The following is a 26,731-nucleotide window of genomic DNA, read 5'->3' on the forward strand; positions in this document are numbered from 1 at the left end:
CAGCCCTACTGACCTGGTTTCTCTGGCTCTACAGCAGCTCTGCTGACCTGGTTCTCTGGCTCTAGAGCAGCTCTGCTGACCTGGTTCTTAGGCTCTAGAGCAGCTCTGCTGACCTGGTTCACTGGCTCTAGAGCAGCTCTCCTGGCCTGGTTCTATGGCTCTAAAGCTGCTCTACTGACCTGGTTCTCTGGCTCTAAAGCAGCTCTGCTGACTCGGTTCTAAGGCTCTAAAGCAGTTCTGCTGACCTTGTTCTCTGGCTCTAGAGCAGCTCTGCTGACCTGTTCCTTGGCTCTAAAGCAGCTCTGCTGACCTGGTTCTCTCCCTCTAAAGCAGCTCTGCTGACCTGGTTCTCTCACTGTAAAGCTAATCTACTGACCTGGTTTCTCTGACCTGTTGCAGCTCTGCTGACCTGGTTCCCTGGCTCTAAAGCAGCTCTGCTGACTCGGTTCTAAGGCTCTAAAGCAGTTCTGCTGACCTTGTTCTCTGGCTCTAGAGCAGCTCTGCTGACCTGTTCCTTGGCTCTAAAGCAGCTCTGCTGACCTGGTTCTCTCCCTCTAAAGCAGCTCTGCTGACCTGGTTCTCTCACTGTAAAGCTAATTTACTGACCTGGTTTCTCTGACCTGTTGCAGCTCTGCTGACCTGGTTCTCTGGCTCTAGAGCAGCTTTGCTGATCTGGCTCTTAGGCTCTAGAGCAGCTCTGCTGACCTGGTTCTATGGCTCTAAAGCAGCTCTGCTAACCTGGTTTAATGGCTCCAAAGCAGCTCTGCTGACCTGGTTCTTTGGCTCGAGAGCAGCTCTGCTGGCCTGGTTCTCTGGCTCTACAACAGCTCTGCTGACCCGGTTCTATGGCTCTAAAGCAGTTCTGCTGACCTGATTCTCAGGCTCTAGAGCAGCTCTGCTGACCTGGTGCCTTGGCTCTAAACCAGCTCTGCTGACCTGGTTCTCTCCCTCTAAAGCAGCTCTGCTGACTTGGTTCTCTCGCTCTAAAGCAGCTCTACTAACCTGGTTTCTCTGGCTCTACAGCAGCTCTGCTGACCTGGTTCTCTGGCTCTAGAGCAGCTCTGCTTATCTGGCTCTAAGGCTCTAGAGCGGCTCTGCTAACCTGGTTCTCTGGCTCTAAAGCAGCTCTGCTAACTTGGTTCAACGGCTCTAAAGCAGCTCTGCTGACCTGGGTTCTTGGCTCGAGAGCAGCTCTGCTGACCTGGTTCTCTGGCTCTAAAGCAGCTCTTTTAACCTGGTTCTCTCCCTCAAAATCAGCCCTGCTCACCTGGTTCTCTCCCTCTAGAGCAGCTCTGCTGACCTGGTTCTATGGCTCTAAAGTAGCTCTGCTGACCTGGTTCTCTGGCTCTAGAGCAGCTTTGCTGACCTGGTTCCCTGGCTCTAAAGCAGCTCTGCTGACCTGGTTCTCTCCCTCTAAAGTAGCTCTGCTGACCTGGTTTCTCTGGCTCTAGAGCAGCTCTGCTGACCTGGGTCTCTGGCTCTAAAGCAGCTCTGCTGACCTGGTTCTCTCCCTCTAAAGCAGCTCTTCTGACCTGGTTCTCTGCCTCCAGAGCAGCATTGCTGACCTGGTTCTCTGGCTCTAAAGCAGCTCTTCTGACCTGGTTATATGGCTTTAAAGCTGCTCTGCTGATGTGGCTATCTGGCTCCAAAGCATCTCTGCTGACCTGGTTTCTCTGGCTCTACATCAGCTCTGCTGACCTGGTTCTCAGCCTCTAGAGCAGCTCTGCTGACCTGGGTCTCTGGCTCTAGAGCAGCTCTGCTGACCTGGGTCTCTGGCTCTAGAGCAGCGCTGCTGTCCTGCTTCTTAGGCTCTAGAGCAGTTCTGCTGACTTGGTTCTCTGGCTCTACAACAGCTATGCTGACCTGGTTCCCTGGCTCTAACGCAGCTCTGCTGACCTGGTTTCTCTGGCTTTACAGCAGCTCTGCTGACCTGCTTTTATGCTCTAAAGCAGCTATGCTGACCTGGTTCTCTGGCTCTACAGCAGCTCTGCTGACCTGGTTCTTTGGCTCTACAACGGCTCTGCTGACCTGTTTCTCTGGCTCTAAAGCAGCTCTGCTGACCTGTTCTATGGCTCTGAAGCAGCTCTGTCCACTCCTAATAATAGTCATGCTTGTCTGGAATCACACTGTGAGTCCGTGTCCACTCCTATAATCATCTTGACAGAAGCATGTCCTTATCTTATCACTCTGCTGAAACATAAGTGCTTATAAACATATCCTGCAGTCAACTACTAGCACTCTAGGAACCCAGTCACTGTCTATACACTTGCACAATGACTCAGGCATTGAGACAAACAGTGGTACAGTCAAATGTGCAGAATGTATGCGGTCCCTAAACACTTGCAGACTACTGAGTCAGTCCTGCAAGAGTCCAATTAATAGTCATGATTGTCTGGAATTACACTGTGAGACCGTGTCCACTCCTACAATCATCCTGGCAGAAGTATGTCCTAATCTAATCCCTCTGCTGAAACATAAGTCCTTATAAACTTATCCTGCTATCAACTACTAGCACTCCAGAAACCCAGTCACTGTCTATGCACTTGCAGAATGACTCAGGCATTGAGACAAGCAGTGGTACAGTCAAATGTGCACAATGTGTATGCAGTCCCTTAACCCCTTGCAGGCTACTGAGTCAGACACTGTGAGTCTGTGTCCACTCCTACAATCATCCTGATAGAAGAATGCCCTTATCTAATCACTCTGCTGAAACATAAGCACGTATAAAAGTATCCTGCAGTCAACTACTAGCACTCTAGGAACATAGTCACTGTCTATGCACTTGCTTTGAGACAAGCAGCAGTACACTGAAATGTGCACAATGTATGCAGTCCCTTAATCCCTTGCAGACTAATGAGTCAGTCCTGCAAAAGTCCAGGTAACAGTCATGCTTGTTTGGAATCACACTGTGAGTCTGTGTCCGCTCCTACAATCTAATCACTCTGCTGAAACATAAGCGCTTATAAACTTATTGTGCTGTCAACTACTAGCACTCTAGGAACCCAGTCACTGTCTATGCACTTGCAGAATGACTCAGGCATTGAGACAAGCAGTGGTACAGTCAAATGTGCACAATGTATGCGGTCCCTTAACCCCTTGCAGACTACTGAGTCACTCCTGCAAAAGTCCAGGTAATAGTTATGCTTGTCTGGAATCACACTGTGAGTCTGTGTCCAATCCTACAATCATCATGACAGAAACGTCCTCATCTAATCACTCTGCTGAAACATAATCTCGTATAAACGTATCCTGCTATCAACTACTAGCACTCTAGGAACCCAGTCACTGTCTATGCACTTGCAGAATGACTCAGGCATTGAGACAAGCAGTGGTCAGTCAAATGTGCACAATGTATGCGGTCCCTTAATTAACCCCTTGCAGACTACTGATTCAGTCCTGCAAAAGTCCAGGTAATAGTCATGCTTGTCTGGAATCACACTGTGAGTCTGTGTCCACTCCTACAATCATCGTGACAGAAACATGTCCTCATCTAATCACTTTGCTGAAACATAAGCGCATGTAAACTTATCCTTCTGTCAACTACTAGCACTCTAGGAACATAGTCACTGTCTATGCACTTGCAGAATGACTCAGGCTTTGAGACAAGCAGTAGTACAGTGAAATATGCACAATGTATGCAGTCCCTTAATCCCTTGCAGACTAATGAGTCCGTCCTGCAAAAGTCCAGGTAACAGTCATGCTTGTTTGTAATCACACTGTGAATCTGTGTCCGCTCCTACAATCTAATCACTCTGCTGAAACATAAGCGCTTATAAATTTATTGTGCTGTCAACTACTAGCACTCTAGGAACCCAGTCACTGTCTATGCACTTGCAGAATGAATCAGGCATTGAGACAAGCAGTGGTACAGTCAAATGTGCACAATGTATACCGTCCCTTAACCCCTTGCAGACTACTGAGTCACTCCTGCAAAAGTCCAGGTAATAGTTATGCTTGTCTGGAATCACACTATGAGTCTGTGTCCATTCCTACAATCATCATGACAGAAACGTCCTCATCTAATCACTCTGCTGAAACATAATCTCGTATAAACGTATCCTGCTGTCAACTACTAACACTCTAGGAACTTTGTCATTGTCTATGCACTTGCACAATGACTCAGGCAATGAGACAAGCAGTGGTACAGTCAAATTTGCACAATGTACGCAGTCCCTTAATTAACCCCTTGCAGACTACTGATTCAGTCTTGCAAAAGTCCAGGTAATAGTCATGCTTGTCTGGAATCACACTGTGAGTCTGTGTCCACTCCTACAATCATCGTGACAGAAACATGTCCTCATCTAATCACTCTGCTGAAACATAAGCGCATGTAAACTTATCCTTCTGTCAACTACTAGCACTCTAGTAACCCAGTCACTGTCCATGCACTTGCAGAATGAATCAGGCATTGAGACAAGCAGTGGTACAGTCAAATGTGTACAATGTATGCGGTCCCTCAACCCCTTGCAGACTACTGAAGCAGTCCTTCAAAAGTCCAGGTGTCATACTTGTCTGGAATCACAATGTGAGTCTGTGTCCACTCCTACAATCATCCTTACAGAAGTATGTCCTTATCTAATCACTCTGCTTAAACATAAGTCCTTTTAAACTAATCTTTCTGTCAACTACTAGCACTCTAAGTACCCAGTCACTGTCTATACACTTGCAGAATGACTAAGGCATTAAGACAAGCAGTTGTACAGTGAAATGTGCACAATGTATGCACTCCCTTAACCCCTTGTAGACTACTGATCCAGTCCTGCAAATGTCCAGGTAATAGTCATGCTTGTCTGGAATCACACTGTGAGTCTGTGTCCACTCCTACAATCATCATGTCAGAAGCATGTTCTTATCTAATCACTCTGCTAAAACATAAACGCTTATCAACTTATTGTGCTGTCAACTACTAGCACTCTAGGAACCCAGTCACTGTCTATGCACTTGCAGAATGACTCAGGCATTGAGACAAGCAGTAGTACAGTGAAATGTGCACAATGTATGCGGTCCCTTAAACCCTTACAGACTACTGAGTCAGTCCTGCAAAAGTCCAGATAATAGTAATGCTTGTCTGGAATCACACTGTGAGTCTGTGTCCTCTCCTACAATCATCCTGACAGAAGCATGTCCTTATCTAATCTCTCTGCTGAAACATAAGTGCTTATACACTTATCTTGCTGTCAACTACTAGCACTCTAGGAACCCAGTCACTGTCTATGCAGTTGCAGAATGACTAAGGCATTGAGACAAGCAGTGCTCCAGTCAAATGTGCACAATGTACGCGATCCCTTAACCCCTTGCAGACTACCGAGTCAGTCCTGCAAAAGTCCAGGTAAAAGTCATGCTTGTCTGGAATCACACTGTGAGTCTGTGTCCACTCCTACAACCATCGTGACAGAAACATGTCCTCATCTAATCACTCTGCTGAAACATAAGCGCATGTAAACTTATCCTGCTGTCTACTACTAGTACTCTAGTAACCCAGTCACTGTCTATGCACTTGCAGAATAAATCAGGCATTAAGACAAGCAGTGGTACAGTGAAATGTGCACAATGTATGTGGTCCCTTAACCCCTTGCAGACTACCGATCCAGTCCTGCAAATGTCCAGGTAATAGTCATGCTTGTCTGGAATCACACTGTGGGTCTGTGTCCACTCCTACATCATCCTTATTTAATCACTCTGCTGAAACACTAGTACTTATAGACGTATCCTGCTGACAACTACTAGCACTCTAGGATCCCAGTAACTGTCTATGCACTTGCAGAATAACTCAGGCATTAAAACAAGCAGTGTTACATTCAAATGTGCACAATGTATGCGGTGCCTTACCCCTTGCAGACTACTGAGTCGGTCCTGCAAATGTCCAGGTAATAGTCATGCTTGTCTGGAATCCCACTGTGAGTCTGTGTCCACTCCTATAATCATTGTGACAGAAACATGTCCTCATCTAATCTCTCTGCTGAAACATAAGCGCATGTAAACTACTACCACTCTAGTAACCCAGTCACTGTCTATGCCCTTGCAGAATGAATCAGGCATTGAGTCAAGCAGTGGTACAGTCAAATGTGCACAATGTATGCGGTCCCTTAACCCCATGCAGACTACTGAATCAGTCCTGCAAAAGTCCAGGTGTCATGCTTGTCTGGAATCACAATGTGAGTCTGTGTCCACTCCTACAATCATCCTGACAGAAGTATGTCCTTATCTAATCACTCTGCTGAAACATAAGTCCTTATAAACGAATCTTGCTGTCAACTACTAGCACTCTAAGTACCCAGTCACTGTCTATGCACTTGCAGAATGACTAAGGCATTGAGACAAGCAGTGGTACAGTGAAATGTGCACAATGTATGCCGGCCCTTAACCCCTTGCAGACTACTGATCCAGTCCTGCAAATGTCCAGGTAACAGTCATGCTTGTCTGGAATCACACTGTGAGTCTGTGTCCACTCCTACAATCATCCTGACAGAAGCATGTCCTTATCCAGTAGCGGTCGGCAGTAGGTGTTTCTGTAGGGCGGTGATGTGGGCAGGGGGAGGGGCAGGGTGGGGGGTAGTAATGTATGGATTACCGAGTTTTACAGGTAAGTAAACATTTAAATAAATAAAACGAATTGCATTGCGCGCACTGCATCACCAAATGTGATGCAGCGCACGCAACGAAGTTCATTTTATTTATTTAAATGTTTACTTACCTGTAAAACTCCGTAATACATGCATTACTACCCCCCATCCTGCCCCTCCCCCTGCCCACGTCACCACCCTACAGAAACACCTACAGTCGACCGCTACTGTCCTTATCTAATCACTCTGCTGAAACACTAGAGCTTATAGACTTATCCTGCTGTCAACCACTAGCACTCTAGGGACCCAGTCACTGTCTATGCACTTGCAGAATAACTCAGGCATTAAAACTAGCAGTGTTACATTAAAATGTGCACAATGTATGTGGTGCCTTAACCCCTTGCAGACTACTGAGTCGGTCCTGCACAAGTCCAGGTAATAATCATGCTTGTCTGGAATCACACTGTGAGTCTGTGTCTACTATACAATCATCATGTCAGAAGCATGTCCTTATCTAATCACTCTGCTGAAACATTAGTGCTTATAGACTTATCCTGCTGTCAACTACTAGTACTCTAGGAACCCAGTCACTGTCTATGCTCTTGCAGAATGACTCAGGCAATAAAACAAAACGTGTTACATTCAAATGTGCCAATGTATGAGGGCCCTTAACCCCTTGCAGACTACTGAGTCAGTCCTGCAAAAGTCCAGGTAAAATTCATGCTTGTCTGGAATCACACTGTGAGTCTGTGTCCACTCCTACAATCATCGTGACAGAAACATGTCCTCAGCTAATCACTCTACTGAAACATAAGCACACATAAACTTATCCTGCTGTAAACTACCAGCACTCTAGTAACCCTGTCACTGTCTATGCATTTGCAGAATGAATCAGGCATTGAGACGAGCAGTGATACAGTCAAATGTGCACAATGTATGCGGTCCCTTAACCCCTTGCAGATTACTGAGTCAGTCCTGCAAAAGTCTAAGTGCCATGCTTGTCTGGAATCACAATGTGAGTCTGTGTCCACTCCTACAATCATCATGACAGAAGTATGTCCTTATCTAATCACTCTGCTGAAACATAAGCCCTTATAAACTAATCTTGCTGTCAACTACTAGCACTCTAGGAACCCAGTCACTGTCTATGCACTTACAGAATGACTCAGACATTAAAACAAGCAGTGTTACATTCAAATGTGCAAAATATATGTGGTGACTTAACCCCTTGCAGACTACTGAGTCAGTCCTGCAAAAGTCCAGGTAATAGTCATGCTTGTCTGGAATCACACTGTGAGTCTGTGTCTACTACTACAATCATCATGTCAAAAGCATGTCCTTTTCTAATCACTCTGCTGAAACATTGGTGCTTATATACTAATCCTGCTGTCAACTACTAGCACTCTAGGCACCCAGTCACTGTTTATGCTCTTGCAGAATGACTCAGGCATTAAAACAAAAAGTATTACATTCAAATGTGCACAATATATGCGGTGCCTTAACCACTTGCAGACTACTGAGTCAGTCCTGCAAAAGTCCAGGTAATAGTCATGCTGGTCTGGAATCACACTGTGAGTCTGTGTCCACTCCTACAATCATCCTGACAGAAGCATGTCCTTATCTAATCACTCTGCTGAAACATAACCACTTAGAAACGTATCCTCCTATCAACTACTAGCGCTCTAGGAATCCAGTCACTGTCTATGCACTTGCAAAATGACTCAGGCATTGAGCCAAGCAGTGGTAAGTCCAATGTGCCCAATGTGTGCGATCCCTAAACCCCTTGCAGACTACTGAGTCAGTCCTGCAAAAGTCTAGGTAATAGTCATGCTTGTCTGGAATCACACTGGGAGTGTGTGTCCACTCCTACAATCATCCTGACAGAAGCATGTCCTTATCTAATCACTCTGCTGAAAAATAAGCGCTTATAAACGTATCCTGCTGTCAACTACTAGCACTCTAGGATCCCAGTCATTTTCTATGCACTTGCAGAATGACTGAGGCATTGGGACAATACCTAAGCAGTTATATATTAACTGAGCACTCTGTTTGCAGCACTGTCATCATTCTAGTTACTAGTGATATTGTTATAGAATGACCTAAGCTCCAACACAAGTACACATACAATATTCTGTGCACAATCCCTAAAAACCTCTAAGCAGATACATACTATTGGTACACTCCACTAAGTACTGAAGTAGTACTCATGCAGCCTAGGATACCTCCTATCAGTCTCATGCAGTTTGGCAATCACTAATCCAGCACTATGTTCTTATTGTATCACTCTGCCAATACCTAAGCACTTATGTGGCAGATTTACAAGCCCTCTGCGCCACCAGTATGTCACTTTTTGTAATATAGAGATGGCGCTGGGGACTCCTCTATATTTACAAGGAGAGGAAAAGCCACCCTGCGTGGCTTTTTCTCTCCTTGAAAATACGACCCATTCAAACGCAGCACTTTGTGTTGAAGGGGCATTCCATGGGTGTTGCTGTGTCTGTTCCCACACAACACCCATGGAATAACACATCTCAAGATTTACGAGAAAGTGTAAATCTGTAGATACGTGTGAATGGTGCGCCCCCCTACAGGTGGTGTAGCGAGGCACAACAAGGAGAAATGTTTTCATTTCTCCTCGTTTTTTCCTCTTTCAATGCATGCTGCATTCCACAGCACACATTGAAGGAGGAAAATGCCTTTACAGATTGTTTTTGTGCAGGAAGTAGTCCCTTACTACACAAAAACAATCTCCCCACGACACAGATGCCAGCGTCACTGCATGGCTGCAGTTTGTGTACTAGTGCAGAGAGAGCACAGAATTGCGACATATTCATGTAAATATGTCACATCCCTGTGCTTCAGAAGTGCTGCAGTGCGGTGCAGCTAAAGGGCTTGCAGTGTCACGCTGCAGCACTTCCTCATATATCTGCCCCTATAAATTCACCATACAGTACTAATGCATTCTTTCAGTCAATCATGCTCTATACATACATTCAACCAAACTTTTGAATTGTCCGCAGATGTTTATACATACTCGCTGATCCACAGGAGTATTTCTTGTCACTGCCTCGCGACAGGACCGTGTCACACAGCAAGCATGTGACTTTTCTTGCGTTTACCTTTTTTTCTCCGGCAGGAAAGGTGAAAAATGTCCATACCACTGATTCAGGCCTCTGCTTGGGTGGATCTTCCTCCAAGATATCTTCAACTGAAGAATGACGAGGAGCGTGTGAACCAGATGCCATTTCTCCAATGCAATTTTTTAAAAACACCAAAAAAATTCCAAAACCAGCTCTGGAAGAAGAAGAGATGTCTCTCATCACCTGCTCCAAACAGAATAATTAAAATGGGTGAGGTCCTTCAATAGTTACAGTGGGAAATGTCATGAACCAATCAAATCTTTTTTTTTTAGGTCACATGGGATCCGCGCACTGTACGCTGACGTAGCGTGCACCCGACCCGACTTCGCAAAAATATATTTAAAAATAATATAAGTTTATTACAAGTAGAAATATATTATTTTAATGAATACCTTAGATAATCTTTTGCCCTAACATGTACATTAAAGACACGCACATATCATTTTAGAACATAAACATTTTTGCGGGATTCGTACACCCAGCGCGCCCCAGCACATATATGACGTCACGTGGGGCCCGCCACCGCGCAAGCATCGCGTACCAAAATATGCATGTGTCGTGAATGCGCGGGAGCAGGAGTCACGTACCGGTCGCATACCAGTCACGCACACCACGTAACATTGTACCTATATGACGTAACTGAAAAAAAACACGCACTCGTCGCTCACCATACGCGGATCCTTCAGGACTTTTCCAAAATGGCATCTAGAATACGCGGACCTGCTGCAGTAGGTACGCTTTGGGTGCGCAACTCCCCCAAAAAATTTGAAAAAAAATTTAAAAAAGAAAATTGTATAAGTATATTAAAATACAAAAAAAAACAAAATAATGAAAAATATTTCAGTTTTAAATTTATTTTTAATTATTTTTTGCAATTTTCAGAAAAATATATGTTTTTAATGAATTTAATATTTATAAATAAACAGTCAAAAAACTGGAGAAATTTAGTACAAAAAATAGGGATAACTACTATTGCACTTAAAAATTAGCATTTAAAAAACCTTTGAAATTCACTGAAAAAAGCATAGTATTTAGAAATGTTATAGTTAGAAATTATCATTTACAAATCTTTGAAATTCACTAAAAAAATACGTTTTAAAGGCGTTATAGTTAGGAATTTGCATTTAAAAAACCTTTGAAATTCACTGAAAAAACATAGTTTTCATGAGTGTTATAGTTAGCTGGACATTTCACTTGTACAAGACCATAGAAATTCCTCCGTTATAGTTAGTTGTGCTAACTATAACTCGCGCGCCCTCAATGCACTGCTGATGATGTCACATATTACATCATTCATGACATGGTCAGTGACACCACTGATGACATCACTAATGACATCATCCACCTGACAATCTGATACACCTCATCACACACTAGTATAACCTTTGATCACTCACTGTAAAATACAGAGTACCATATTTGAAAGCATTGACACACACATACCAGTTACTATATACGCACTCACTGATTCCTAAGTCTACACACACAACTGTCCATTCACCCACAGAATCACTTATACATGCAGTCACTGATCAATGGTAACACTATCAAATGTACTCATACACCTATATAGACAGTGACACATCAGCAGCCATGCTAGTCGGTTATGCAGTGATGCTACTCACTCATGAAAAGAATCAATCACACTTACATTTACTCACCTACACAATTATACACACAACACCTGATTTATACATACACATAGTAAATCATAGTTACTATGTTAAAAAATCACTATTACAATTATACACTCATTCATACAGCTACTCTCACAATCACTGACTCCTATGTATACTTATTTATATACACCAACTCTCATATACAACGCCTTTTATTTTTCTACTTTATTGGATATGTACCACTGACACATATATTCACATACCAACACACAAATAAACATACTCAGACACCCAAACAACTGTTTCCATAAACACTCCTAAATCCATATGCCTAGGCAACCAACCACTCACACATCTATGCATAGAGTTACAACTCCCCCACCCAACCGCAGATACACTCAGTCTCCCTTACAAATACTCAGCCATTTTATCAATAACTAATATAGACACTCATGTAGTTAGTGATCAATTGATGCAGCAGGTTATACAACAACAGAGACAGTGATACACACATTTACATAGTGTGGTTACTAACCCATATATTTAGTGTGACACATTTAATTACTCACTTAAAGAAACAGTCAGACAGCTACTAAATCCTCCATCCAGACAGTTATATATCCACTAAATCTTCAATACAGATTGGTATATATATATATATGTATATATACTAGCAGCCCGTCCTGACCTTGTCCGGGAGCTTTCAGGCTATATCCGGGGGCAGAGTCAGCACAAGCCTCAGAACCATACACCACGCGGCTCTGCGCTTAAAGAAGCGACATTCCCCTGATGGAGAATTTGGCTCTTCAAAAACAGATGATGGAGAGCATGTTTTCATAACCAAGTGTCAAAAAGGGAACACTTCAATATACTACACAAGTCGTGTGAGTAGAAATATTCATGTATGTTAGTCCTGACGAAAGCTCCATAGACCCATAAGACCAAAAGGAGCTGAAACATGTCGACAAGCTCATTATAATACTCACAGATCTAGTAACTCGATCTTCCTGAAGTATCAGTATATTTTATGATAGCAGAATCTCACCTCACATTAAAGTATTAGGGTGACTTTCTCCTTTTAACATTTTTTTCCTTTTTTTCACGAATCCTGGTTTTACACTTTTTTGTGGGGCAACCCTCAATCTCTGGACACTGCATTCTATACCAGAGGTGCCTCTGGATGAGGCTGGCACTTAGCACATATTGGAACATCCAATGATAACTGCCACAACGTCAATGTGGGGCGGATGAAACATATATACCGCTTTTCCAAACAACATTGAGTTTTTGAGGGTGTTTCAACTATTCTTTCAACCAATGGTTTAGAATTGTTACAAGTGTCCTGTTTCTGATTTTGATTAATTTCATTCCCCCTACCCCCGCCTGCCCCGACATTGCCCAGCAGCCCGTTCCCCCGCCCGCCCTGTCCCCCGCCTGCCGCCTGGCCGACCCTTGCGTGGCCTGAGTCAATCCCCGTCCCCCGCCTTCCCCGACCCCCGCCTGCCCCGACATTGCCTTTTGTCCATTTCCCCGCCTGCAGCCCGTGCCCCCGCCCGCCCCGTCCCCCGCCTGCCGCCTGGCCCGACCCTCGCGTGGCCTGAGTCAATTCCCCGTCCCCGTCCCCCGCCTTCCCCGACCCCCGCCTGCCCCGACATTGCCTTTTGGTCGTTCCCCGCCTGGCCTGACACCCGCCTCCTTACCTTTTCCGCCGCTCCTGAGTTCACAGCTCCTCGCCGCTCTGCTCCTCACCGCTTGTTCGCCGCCGCTCCTCCCCCGCGCCATGTCCGCCTCTCCGTGCTGCTCTTCACGTGACCGCTCCTCCCCCGCGCCATGGCCGAAGCTCCTCTGACGCCGCTCTGACGCCGCTCCTCGACATGAGCCCCTACTTTGGGGGGGACTACTTTTTTTAAAATATTAATTTTTTAAATAAGGTTTATTTTTAAACTTTATATAGCCTATAACCATCTACACACCCTGACGATTTCTACGGTGTATCGGGTGTGTAGATTGGCGCAGTGGTTCCGGAGTTTACCCACCTCAAAGCCTGAAACTTTCTCCTTTATTATAGTAGTATAGATATTCATTGAAAAAACCACAGGTTTCAGGGGTGTTATTGTTAGTTGGACATTTCACTCATACAAAATCATTGAAATTCCTCCGTTATAGTTAGTTGTACTAACTGTAACTCACGCGCCCGCAATCCACTGCTGATGATGTCACATATTACATAATTCATGACATGGTCAGTGACATCACTGATGACATCACTGATGACATCTCAAATGACATCACTGATGACATCACTGATGACATCATCCAGTGCATGTGGTTTGCTTCGATATTTACATAAGTATTATATATATATATAGCAATCTGCCTTGAAGTCTGAATTGATGTATAAGTGTCTGAATGGAGAATTTAGTAGCAGAGTGAATGACTGTCTAAGTAGTTAATTTAAAGTGTCTCACTAAATATATGAGATACTGATTAAAATTTGGGAATAAATGTATCACGCTATCTCTTGATGTGTACAGTACTACATAAGTTGGTTACTAGCTATGTGAAAGTGTATATTAGTTATTAATTAGTTAATTGATTATTTGTATGTAATAGTGAATGCATGTGTGTGTGGTTGGGTGGGAGGTGTGTGACTGTCCAAATATGTGTAAATAATTGATTTAGCAGGTATATGAGATTAAGACTGTATGTTGAAACAGTTGTTTGGGTGAGTAAATCTCTTTATGGGTGTGATGATGAGTAAATATATTTCTCAATAATACATGTCCAACAAACTAGAAATAGAAAAGGCAGTCTATGTGACAGTTGTTGTATATAAATAAGTATACATAAGACTCAGTGATTGTATGAGTGTCATATGCATACCTGTATACTTGTAATAGTTATTTTATAACACACTAAGTATGAGTTACTATCTACATGAATAAATAAAGTGGTCTTTGTGTAAGTGTGTACCTTAGTAAATATAAGTATGATCAACTGTTTCCATAAGTGAGTAGCATAACTGAATAACTGGATATGATGTAAGCTGGTGTGTAATGTTGATGTAGGTGTATAAGTTTTATTTAATAGTGTTGTATTGATCTTTGTTACCATGTATGAGTGAATAATGTAAGTGTTTAGATGTGTGTGGAGATCTAGGAATCACTAAGTGGCTTTTTAGAAACTTGTATTGGTGTGTCAATGCTTTAAAGTATGGTACTTCATAATTTATAATGAGTGTTAAAAAGTTATACTAGTGAATGATAAAATGTATCAGATTGTCACGTGGATGATCTCATCAGTGATGTCATCAGTGATGTCATTTGAGATGTCATCAGTGATGTCACTGACCATGTCAGGAATTATGTAATATGTTACACCATCATTAGTGGATTGCGGGCGCGTGAGTTATAGTTAGTACAACTAACTATACTGGGGGAATTTCAATGGTTTTGTACGAGTGAAATGTCCAACTAACTATAACACCCCTGAAACCTACGGTTTTTTCAGTGAATTTCAACGTTTTTTTTAAATGATAATTCCTAACTATAACATGTCTGAAACCTATAGTTTTTTCTGTGACTTTTAAAGGTTTTGTAAATGACAATTTTTAAATATATTTATTCTTATATTCATTTTTTTTATACTGATTTCCTAATTTTTTTGTAAACTATTTATTTTTAGATATTTTATTTTTAAATTACATTACATTACATTGTGTGGTCCCCCTTCCTTTTAAATTTTTTGGGGCTTGGACACCATCCCCTAGAGCCTGATCCGCAATTCTAAATACATTAATTTTTTTTTTATAGGAAGAGGTTTCCTATGGAAGAAAATACAAGTTACTTGTAAGTATACTTAGAACTACTTTTCAGGGTCAGTGCTGTGGCTAAAAGATGCAGCACTGGTTTCTCTCCTGATAATAGGTGAGTAAATGGGAATTCGTTGTTCGGATGATTTTAGGTGAATATTTTAAAGTTCCTAAACTCCACACTTAGAAGAATTTGCAAGTGAAACCAGTCAATGTTAACCTATGAAAGGAAATTCACTTAGCAGGTAAATAGTGTTATCGTTACCTTTTCTTACTCATTGGTGCATCCTGTATCCAGCACTGCTGCATCTCCTCTAAACAGTTGAAAGAATGCAAATTACCAAAGAAGCGCGGAAGCTCACGTCTTTTTAAAAAAAAAATATCACTAGAATGAGCGGATCATACGCGCACCACGCGATTTTACAAAAAAAACTAAAATTAGGGGCCCTGGGGGTCCTTTAGGACCCCCTGAGCAGACCTAGAGGATCAGGGTGTGTCTACCCTCCCCCTTTTCACGTTTGAAACATACATTTCACACGCTTCTTTAGCCTCCCTTGTACCGAGGCATAAAATTGCTGCCAACAGTTTTACTTTAGAATGTTGACAACCACTTGACAACCAATTAACCTTCAGCGTGTGATCGGAAGGGTGAGCTTATGGTACGATGACAATAAGCTGAGTATCCATATTAAATTTTTTAATGGGAAGGGGGCCACGTGGCCCACCTCCATTGGCCAATTACAGGCACCGTGATCCCCAGGCATGGCTAATTATATATTATCATTTTATGGAGGAGGGCTGCATAGCCCCCCTGCTGAAGCCAGTTCAAAGTCCCAGGGACCCTATTCCCCGGGGACGGCCTTTATCTTTTATTTATTTAGGCCATCACCGTTGGGGACCGTAGGAGGGTCTTCAATTTCCCCACTGTCCCACCGGCCCCCCCTCCTTGCGGGAGCCGGTGTTCTATCGACATCCGAACTCAGCATCCGATTGGTAACTCGGGCAAAGCCCAAGGGGCCGATGTCCAGTTCCAGCTGTGGGCTGCTTTTTTGAGCAGCCTTGGGACGATTTGACGGTTTCTGCGTTATTCGGATGCCGCCAGCGGCCCAGTGGGTGCCTGAGTGGCCTTTCTGGAGGCAGATCAGCCTCAATTACTTCTCTTTTAACTCTTCGCTTCCAAAGTTGACCAGATTCTTAGTCTGCAAGTCCTTCCGCATACTTGCAGTTCCACACCAGTACTCTTTATTGGGGTCTCGTCTTGAAAGCAGTCTTGCATATCCGGAAAGTAACCACCCAAAGCGGAGTTCAAGTTGTGAACTCTGTTGGCCACAGTGTTAACACAAGGTAAGCAGAGCGGCCTAGATACACCATAGCTCCAAAAGAGCTTATTTACAAACCCCTTGCGTCACTTTTGCGTCACTTTCAACATGAGAAAAGTAACGCAAAAGTGGCACAAGAGTTTTGTAAATAAGCCCTAAAAATATTGTCCTGCATAATGACTTCATCTCTCACCTAATTCTGTCTCATCTGTGAATCATTTTAAAGACCTGTTCATCTGTAATATAAATATGATGCAGTAGGCACTTCTATACAGACACCGTTTGAATGCAAGCCTATAAGATAAGTGAATTCTATCAGGGACACTGATTAAAAAAAATATCGTCAAGTGTTACTCTGACTTGTAATGTGTGCCCTCATCCAGTCACATCGATCTAATTTTAAACACTAATATTCTTTTTTGTTTAGCAGATTAACTACAGTACTTCTATTGGACTCCATATTATATGTTGTTTGTTATATTGTTTTGTTAAAGTTATGGTTCTAGGTATTTATTGTATTGTTATCATTTAGTTATTTTTCCAGCTATTTATTGTTTTAATAAAAGTTAACAAAAAAAATACATACGTCTTTTTTTTTTGTGGGGGTAGCAGTACACAATAGAAATTATTTTTATAATTTGAAGTATAATTCTGAGGCTAGCTCTTTACCAGATCTTTACCAGAGTGTATAGCTACAACTTACGGTTCCAATTCAAAAAAATAAAAAGTACAACGCCATTAGCAACATAGTGTGGTGAACTTATAACCTCTATGCTCACGTAAGTCTTCCATGAACTGTTACTATAGTAACAGGCAGAAAGCCATTTGGGGGTACGGTTAAATGTTACTGGCTGTACAGAAACCGTTATATTTACCCTGGAACTTCTACATGACAGAAAGGAAAGCAAAGTAAAAGAAAACACTGTGTACCAGATTTACAACCCCCTTGCACCACTTTCGCATCCAACCCTCCCCTACAAAATTACAAGTATGTGGGCCTCAACGACCTCCCTCAAGCTCAGGAAATCACCACCCCTGGGAATTTGTGTATTACGGGAGGCAGACTGCGTGGCCCTCCGCCTGGTGCCCTCGAGGGCCCTGGAAACTACTACGACCGGCTCCTGCAGTGTCCCGGGGTACCAACCCCCGGTATACTGCTGTTTACTTTGACAGAGCCGGACTCTCACGACTCCTGTCCTCCCATAGCAAACATAGTTTGCATTTTGAAAGACAGAGCAGTGAAATCTATTCTCACTTTCAAAATCCAAAGCAGATTGCATTTCCATATACAAATTAGCATCTACCCATGCAAAAAAGCAATACTGGCTCCCAAAGAACGCAAAAGTTCATCACACAATGTTGCTAAAAAAACAGCAAGTGTGCTCGACTTCTCAATATACTACCTTATCCTACGTAATGTTATTTTCAATCACGTTCTGATAACCAATAAGAATCATGCTTTTAAAAAACAGAAACATGCACCCTAGTTGTCTGTGTAGAATGTTGTCAAACAACCAATCATTTCTTTTCTGTTTTAATTTCACTTTCCCCCAAACTCCCTTTGTCTATTCTAACATATGCCAAAGGCAGAATTGGAACTACTCCAATCTATGTTGTCCACAGATTGAGAAAGCTAGGAAAAAATGTGACTAAATCTGTTTCTACTTTTCTCCGAGACTATAGAATAGTGTACATATACCACAAAAATCTGCGTTTCAATATGAATGGCATCTATAGGAGAGATGCTGTACATTTTACAGATGAAGGGAACAGAGTCTTTCTCATGAATTGTAGACTCTCCATGGGTACTTACTTGTAAGTACTAAAATCTCTCAATAAACACAAGGGCTTTTTTTAAAGCCACCCAACATCTATGCACATAAGCTTGATGTACATCTCAAAAATACATGCTTCTTTTTTTCGGCGGCAAAATGCGCGGATCCTACGCGCATGCCGTGACTTTACAAAAAAAAAAAATACTATCTTACTTTTTTGGCCCTACTGGTCCTTATGTGACCCCCTGAGCAGGCCGAAGGGGTCAGGATGTGTCTACCCTGCCCCCTTTTCACATTTTGCACACATATTTCACTGACTTCCTCAGCCTCGCTTCTACCGAGGCACAAAATGGCTGCCAAAAGTTCCTGATTTCGAATGTTTACAACCTCTTGACAGCCAATTAGAATTCAACGCGTCATCAGAACGGTGCGCTTATCCTACGAGGCCATTCCGCACACAATCCGCGGATCCACCGCACCCATAGATATATAAATGACTTTAACCGTAATTTAAAAAAAAAACTACTGAACAGATTGACACCAGATAAACAAAAGGCACACGTCAGAACTGAGGACTACATTTCAGCCAAATTTGGTGTAATTCCGTTCAGCCGTTCGGGCTGTAGCCGTGGCAAAAGGTCCTATGGTAAATTGCATGGGGAAAACTCATTTTGGAACCCCCCTTTTTTCTCAGCCCCCGCTTCCCCAATCACCCCCAATCTTTCAGGGAAGGAGCGGCACTGAGCTGGCCAAAAGTTTAAAACATTTCAAGAAGATTCATCAATCGACGCCAAAGTTATTCTAAATAGAATATTGCGTTTTTCCTATGGATAATAAGCCCTAACTATAACTACGTACTGGCGTCCGCCAGTAGGTTATATATAATAGATATTTAAATTGCAACCAAAACCACATTCACTGGATGATGTCATCAGTGATGTCATTTGAGAAGTCATCAGTGATGTCATCAGTGATGTCACTGACCATGTCATGAATGATGTAATATGTGACATCATCAACAGTGGATTGTGGGCGCGCGAGTTATAGTTAGCACAACTAACTATAACGGAGGAATTTCTATGGTTTGGTAGAAGTGAAATGTCCAGCTAACTATAACACTCATGAAACCTGCCGATCTGCATATCTGGCTGCCCAATGCATGAACGAATGTTCAACGATCCAGGTGACCATCTTGACTCCTAGGCCACCCACACAACCTATGACAAGAAAAATATGTTAATGTACAACATAATGCTCCCTTCGTCTTCTTCACATTCCCTCCCTCTCTCAAATCACCTCTCTGCCTATTTCTGCACATATCTTTCACAAACCATGACCTCCACCTCCCAATCTGACAGATTCTATCCCATGACCAGCCTAGGCGTGCTGCAACCGTCGCTGCCCCAAAACGGAAAGAGGGCGTTCCTTATCTAGCTTGATCCCTTCCCAGGCACCTCAAAACCATGTGCAAAACAGGCAATACCTGAAACGCATTCAACCTTGTCCTGGACGCATGACAAAATATTTTCCCTGACTGCTTGCTTTACCTGTTCAAGAAACTATAAAATTCCCTCACCATGCACACTCCCTCGCATCCACTCTCATTCAACCACACCCATTTACCTCGCCCTACTTGGTTCGTCTTAGACTGTCCCAGCCAAATCCCCAAGCGATCGCCATCCAGTCTCGTTTCCTTGTATGTTCTCCCCTCCCGCCCCCTCAGGCCCAACAATTCAGACACCTGAAATGCCCCAAAAAACATCCACACCATACATAAACGAAACACTGAAACCACATAACCATCATGACAACATCTGGGCAATATCCCTAGCAGACTTTGCAATAATTCAAAAGTAAACGCCTCCCTCGGCGCCCCCGTCCCTTCTCCCTTCTCTCGACCACAACCCTTTAGCATCCTGCTGAGGATCTCATCCTTCGCAGGGTCAAACCCCATGTACAATTTACTGAAAAAAGAGATTCCTGCCAGTTTCTCCGCTATCGTCATCTGTGACAAGCCCTTATCAATGAAACTCAGAACAAAACGTATCACTCCTTGTTCAGTGTCTTGTCGAGACATGTTCCATATATCCACTTTGCAGCCCATAAAGGATCCAAATTCAGCCCAAGCCAGTCTGTAACTGCGCCTCGTAGTTTCCGCTATAGACTTCTCAACCAGGCCAATCACTCTCACTCCCCCATGCCCAGATGCCGTCCGGAAGCTCTGTCTTGCATGCATCCGCTCCAGGTGCCAGCCGTCCGAATCGCCGCCAATGCGAATGAGACAAAGCATCCACAATGTCATTACTTGCCCCTGGAACATGCTTTGCCTGAAATAATACAATCGATTGCAAGCATTTCAGCATGAAACTACACAGCAAGACCCTCAAGTACTTTGCTTTCTCTTTGTTCACTAGCTCAACTACCGTCATTTTGTCTACGTGGAACAGCACCAACCTATTCTGAAATTCTTCGCTCCAAACAGCCAATGCCACCAGCAGCGGAAAAAACCCTAGGAACGCAATGCTCCTCCCTTGTTTCACCCAATGGCCCGGCCATTCTTCAGGGCACCATCGACCATCCCCAAAGATGCCAAAACCAGAAGCCTCAGCCGCATCTGAAAAAATAAGAACCTGCCAGACACCCCATTGAAATCAGTCAAAAATGTCTGCCAAACTCCCAAATCCGCTCTGACACCCATTGAGATCCTGACCCTGTGGTGTGGTAGCACATCCTCCTAGATCTCACCACCCGGCATGCAAAATTCAAGAAACCCATTAGTTGATGTACCGACTTCAAATCGATCTTCTTTTCACCAATCATCCATAACAGGAAAGCATGTATGTCCATCACCGTCTCCAAGGGCAACCGGGCCATTCACTGGACCGAGTCCAAGTCGATGCCCAGGAAAGTCAATCTACAACTGGGCCCAACTATTTTCTCCAGCACCTGGGGAACCCCAAAACGTTGCCCATGTTTTAAAACTGTTGTAGAGCCTTCCCACAACCGCCTGAATTTTCTCTGCTGATGAATAAGAAATCATCCAGGTAATCAGACACTTCTCGGTGACCACTTATCTTCATGAAAGCCCACTGCAAGAATGTGCTGAACATCTGAAACAATGCGCAGGAGATTGAACAGCCCATATGCAAGACCTTGTATACAAAATGGCCCCCTCAAACAGCATTCCCAGCAATGAGAAATCCGCAGGTTGTAAAGGCAGTAAACAGAAAGCAGATTTCACATCACATTTTCCATTTACGCCCCTGCCCACAAAACCGCACTAGATGGATTGTGTCGTCTACGGAAGCATACAGCACCCTCGAGTCCTCCTCTGCAATAAAGTCATTGACAGACTTCCCCTCTGGCCAGGATAAGTAGTGTATCATCCTATACTTGCCCAGCTCTTAATTAGGACCACCCTTAGAGGTGATATAATCAAGTCGTCTACCAGCCAGTCGACAAAAGGCCTGCAATTCTTCCTTCCTCAACCTCTTTTCTCAATTTGGCTGCTACCACTTCTGGCAATTCTTTGGCCAATTTCAAATTTTCTGCCCAACTCCTTTCTCTAGGGCCCTGATAACCAACCCGGAAACCTTCGGTAAATCCCCATTGAATCTTGAGTGCCGCTTCTCTGTCTGGGTACGGCAAGAGCCACGGGCCCATGGTCTCTATCCTAACCGGGATAGGAGCCCTTCGGCCTAGTCTGTCCTCTGCCCTTCATGGCCCTTTGTGGCCCACTACGGTTCTGACAGCATGGCTAAGGTGAAGCACTGCATGAGCGCATGTCTTCTCCCACATTTAGAGCATGCATGCTTACATTTGCAAGGGTATCTTGAACAGAGACCCTTGTTGAAGTTCCAGCAGGCTCCTGTGTTGCCTCCCCCTGCTTCGGGGGTGTCCTGTATTTCTTGAACTATTTGTATTTTGGTCCATCCCAGCCTTGGCAGGACACACCTGAAAAGACCGATAGGTCACTGACAGGCCACTAGCTGTGTGTGTTGAGGCGGACAACCGAGTGGATGACATCCACTGCATCCACAGTTCCTGGTCTACTTAGCCCCATAGCTTGTCCAGGTTGATACTAATCCTGGCCCTAAACTCCTCATCATAACTTAACCATGCAAACCCCCTGAAATGCATCTGGGCCTTTCTGATGGTGTCCATGTATTTCAACAACGCTATCAATCAATCAATCATATCACTTGTAAAGCGCACTACTTACCCGTAAGGGTCTCAAGGCACTGGGGGAGGAGGGATCTGCTACTGCTCGAAGAGCCAGGTCTTGAGGAGTCTTCTGAAGGCCAGCAGGTCTTGGGTCTGCCTTAGGTGGGTGGGGAGGGTGTTCCAGGTCTTGGCGGCGAGGTGGGAGAAAGATCTGCTGCCGGCAGTCTTTGAATGCGGGGGACTGCGGTGAGGGTGAGTCCGGCGGAGTGGAGCTGGCGGGTCGGGGTGTAGAAGCTTAGTTATCTGTTGAGGTATGCTGGACGGTGTTGTGGAGTGCTTTGTGTGCGTGGATGAGGAGTTTGAAGGTTATCCTCTTGTTGACGGGAGCCAGTGTAGGTCTCTCAGGTGGGTGTGATGTGGCTACGGCGGGGGATGTTGAGGATCATATGTGCAGAGGCGTTCTGGTAGCGTTGCAGCCGTCTCAGGAGTTTGGCCTAGGTTCCTGCGTAGAGGGCGCTTCCGTAGTCCAACCTGCTAGTGACGAGGGCTTGGGTGACCGTCTTCTCATTTCGGTGGGGATCCTCTTGTAGATCCTGCGGAGCATGTGGAGGGTGTTGAAGCAGGAGGAGGAGACGGCGTTGACCTGCTTAGTCATGGAGAGGGTGGAGTCGAGGATGACCCCTAGGTTGCGTGCATGGTCAGTGGGTGTTGGGGCTGCTCCCAGTGTGGTCTGCCACCAGGAGTCATCCCAGGCTGAAGGGGTGGATCCGAGGATGAAGACCTCCATCTTGTCCGGGTTCAGCTTCAGTCGGCTGTTGCTCATCCATTCGGCGACGGCCTTCATTGCTTCATGGAGGTTGGTTTTGGCGGTGGGAAGGTCTTTGGTGAGGGAGAGGATCAGCTGGGTGTCATTGGCATAGGAGATGATGTTGAGGTCATGCTGTCGGGCGACGTGGACGAGGGGGGCCATGTTATGTTATGTTATGAGAACTTATACCGTGCATGGCTGGCCCAGCAATAGGGCGTCCCAGCACTAGCGGAGGAAAAAGTAGGAAGGAGTGTAACTAGATGGATGTGAAGAGCCAGGTTTTAATCAGCTTGCTAAATATCCAATTGTCGCTGGTACTGCGCACAGTCAGGGGGATGGTATTCCAGAGTGCAGGTGCCTGAGCTTTGAAAGAATGGCCACCAGCTCTACAGCGTCAGACTCGTGGAGTGCACAGCAGATGTAGATCGGCAGAGCACAGTGCCCGCCTAGGAACATAGGCTGTGCAAAGCTCCTGCAAAATTAGGGGACCCTGGCCATGCAGGATCTTGTGAGCGGTACATAGGGTCTTAAATTGAATTCTTTGCCTTATGTGTAGCCAATGAAGACAGTGAAGAAGATTGGAGGTGCAACATAACCTGGGTACAGCAAAAAGAATGCGTGCTGTTGCATTTTGTACACGCTGCAGTCTGGCATTGACAGTTCTATTAGTGCCCAGCAGTAGACCATTACAGTAGTCCAGACAAGAAAAAAACACCGGCTGCACTATCAGTTGGTGGGTAGAGGCGTCAAAGAAGCCTAAAATAGGTTTGAGGGTATGCAGGAGGCCGAAACATGTGCCAGTCACCTTCTTTGCATGAGTCTTGAAAGTAAGGGCAGTATCAATCAAGACCCCTAGAGCTTTGACAATGTTTTTGGTTGGGGGGGAAGCCTAATGCCGTGGGCCACCATTGGGAGTCCGATTTATGGGTGTTGCAGCTTACCAGGAGCAGTTCTGTTTTAGCAGAGTTCAACTGCAGGTAGTTGATAGTCATCCAGTCAGAGATGGCCATGACATCCTCACGGAATTTCAGTGAGTCAGTGATCAAGTTGTTAGTAAAGGTGAACACCAGCTGGGTGTCGTCCGCATATGATGTCATTTTGATGTTAAGTTCTTTGGCTAACAGAGCCAGAGGGGAGACGTACACATTGAACAGCGTAGGGCTCAAAGCCGAGCCCTGGAGGACACTGCACTTTAGAGGGTAGACACTGGAAAGATAAGGGGAGGCGTGAACCTGGAAAGAACGTTCCGAAAGAAATGCCGTAAACCAGGCCAGGGCCCCGCCTTTGACTCTGATCTCTTCCAGACGTTGGAGAAGAATTTTATGGGAGACCGAGTCAAAGGCGGCACGAAGATCGAGTAAAACCAGTGCCGATGTGCTACCCTCGTCTTGTGCTGCCCGGAGCTGCTAGGTAACTGCCAAGAGTGCTGATTTCGTGCTGTGTTTTGAACGGAACCCGTTCTGACAGCTATCCAGAATAGAATTAGTTACAACAAGGGGTGGTGATGGACAGAGTCTCTGAATTAAGCAGAGCACTCTCACCCAGTCAAGAGATCAGGGCTAGATCCAACACCGTTTTTTAGCTCATTGCACCATCCCAGTTTCAGAACCTGGCTGTATGCAAATTAGTCTGTCCCTGGCCCAGTGCATCATGGGAACAGGGCAGACCAGACTACAAAAGCCAATTCTTACACTGGGTCCCCGGAAGCTTGTTTCCTTTCCAGTGAAGAATTGGCTTGGTAGTTTGGTCTGCCCTGTTCCCATGATGCACTGGGCAAGGGACAGACTAATTTGCATATAGCCAGGTTCTGAACTGGGATGGTGCAGTGAGCTAAAAAACGGTGATGGATCAAGCCCTGATCTGTTGACTGGGTAGGAGTGTTCTGATTAACTCAGATACTCTGTCCATCACCACCCCCTTTTTTGTAATTATTTTGGCCACCATGAGTGTGGAAGGGTATGCTCAGACATGAGTCCCTTGCTCATTGCACCATCAGGATTCAAGCAAGCCGGGCCGAAGACGGCTGTAATGCCAGAAACCGCTCCCCGGAAGCTTGTTTCCTTTCCAGTGAAGAATTGGCTTGGTAGTTTGGTCTGCCCTGTTCCCATGATGCACTGGGCCAGGGACAGACTAATTTGCATATAGCCAGGTTCTGAACTGGGATGGTGCAGTGAGCTAAAAAACGGTGATGGATCAAGCCCTGATCTGTTGACTGGGTAGGAGTGTTCTGATTAACTCAGATACTCTGTCCATCACCACCCCCTTTTTGTAATTATTTTGGCCACCATGAGTGTGGAAGGGTATGCTCAGACATTTATCCCTTGCTCATTGCACCATCAGGATTCAAGCAAGCCGGGCCGAAGACGGCTGTAATGCCAGAAACCGGTCCCCGGAAGCTTGTTTCCTTTCCAGTGAAGAATTGGCTTGGTAGTTTGGTCTGCCCTGTTCCCATGATGCACTGGGCCAGGGACAGACTAATTTGCATATAGCCAGGTTCTGAACTGGGATGGTGCAGTAAGCTAAAAAACGGTGATGGATCAAGCCCTGATCTGTTGACTGGGTAGGAGTGTTCTGATTTACTCAGATACTCTGTCCATCACCACCCCCTTTTTGTAATTATTTTGGCCACCATGAGTGTGGAAGGGTATGTTCAGACATGAGTCCCTTGCTCATTGCACCATCAGGATTCAAGCAAGCCGGGCCGAAGACGGCTGTAATGCCAGAAACCGGTCCCCGGAAGCTTGTTTCCTTTCCAGTGAAGAATTGGCTTGGTAGTTTGGTCTGCCCTGTTCCCATGATGCACTGGGCCAGGGACAGACTAATTTGCATATAGCCAGGTTCTGAACTGGGATGGTGCAGTGAGCTAAAAAACGGTGATGGATCAAGCCCTGATCTGTTGACTGGGTAGGAGTGTTCTGATTAACTCAGATACTCTGTCCATCACCACCCCCTTTTTGTAATTATTTTGGCCACCATGAGTGTGGAAGGGTATGCTCAGACATGAGTCCCTTGCTCATCGCACCATCAGGATTCAAGCAAGCCGGGCCGAAGACGGCTGTAATGCCAGAAACCGGTCCCCGGAAGCTTGTTTCCTTTCCAGTGAAGAATTGGCTTGGTAGTTTGGTCTGCCCTGTTCCCATGATGCACTGGGCCAGGGACAGACTAATTTGCATATAGCCAGGTTCTGAACTGGGATGGTGCAGTGAGCTAAAAAACGGTGATGGATCAAGCCCTGATCTGTTGACTGGGTAGGAGTGTTCTGATTAACTCAGATACTCTGTCCATCACCACCCCCTTTTTGTAATTATTTTGGCCACCATGAGTGTGGAAGGGTATGCTCAGACATGAGTCCCTTGCTCATTGCACCATCAGAATTCAAGCAAGCCGGGCCGAAGACGGCTGTAATGCCAGAAACCGGTCCCCGGAAGCTTGTTTCCTTTCCAGTGAAGAATTGGCTTGGTAGTTTGGTCTGCCCTATTCCCATGATGCACTGGGCCAGGGACAGACTAATTTGCATATAGCCAGGTTCTGA

Source organism: Lissotriton helveticus, chromosome 3_1 (assembly GCF_964261635.1).
Source record: "Lissotriton helveticus chromosome 3_1, aLisHel1.1, whole genome shotgun sequence".
NCBI classification, from domain to species: domain Eukaryota; kingdom Metazoa; phylum Chordata; class Amphibia; order Caudata; family Salamandridae; genus Lissotriton; species Lissotriton helveticus.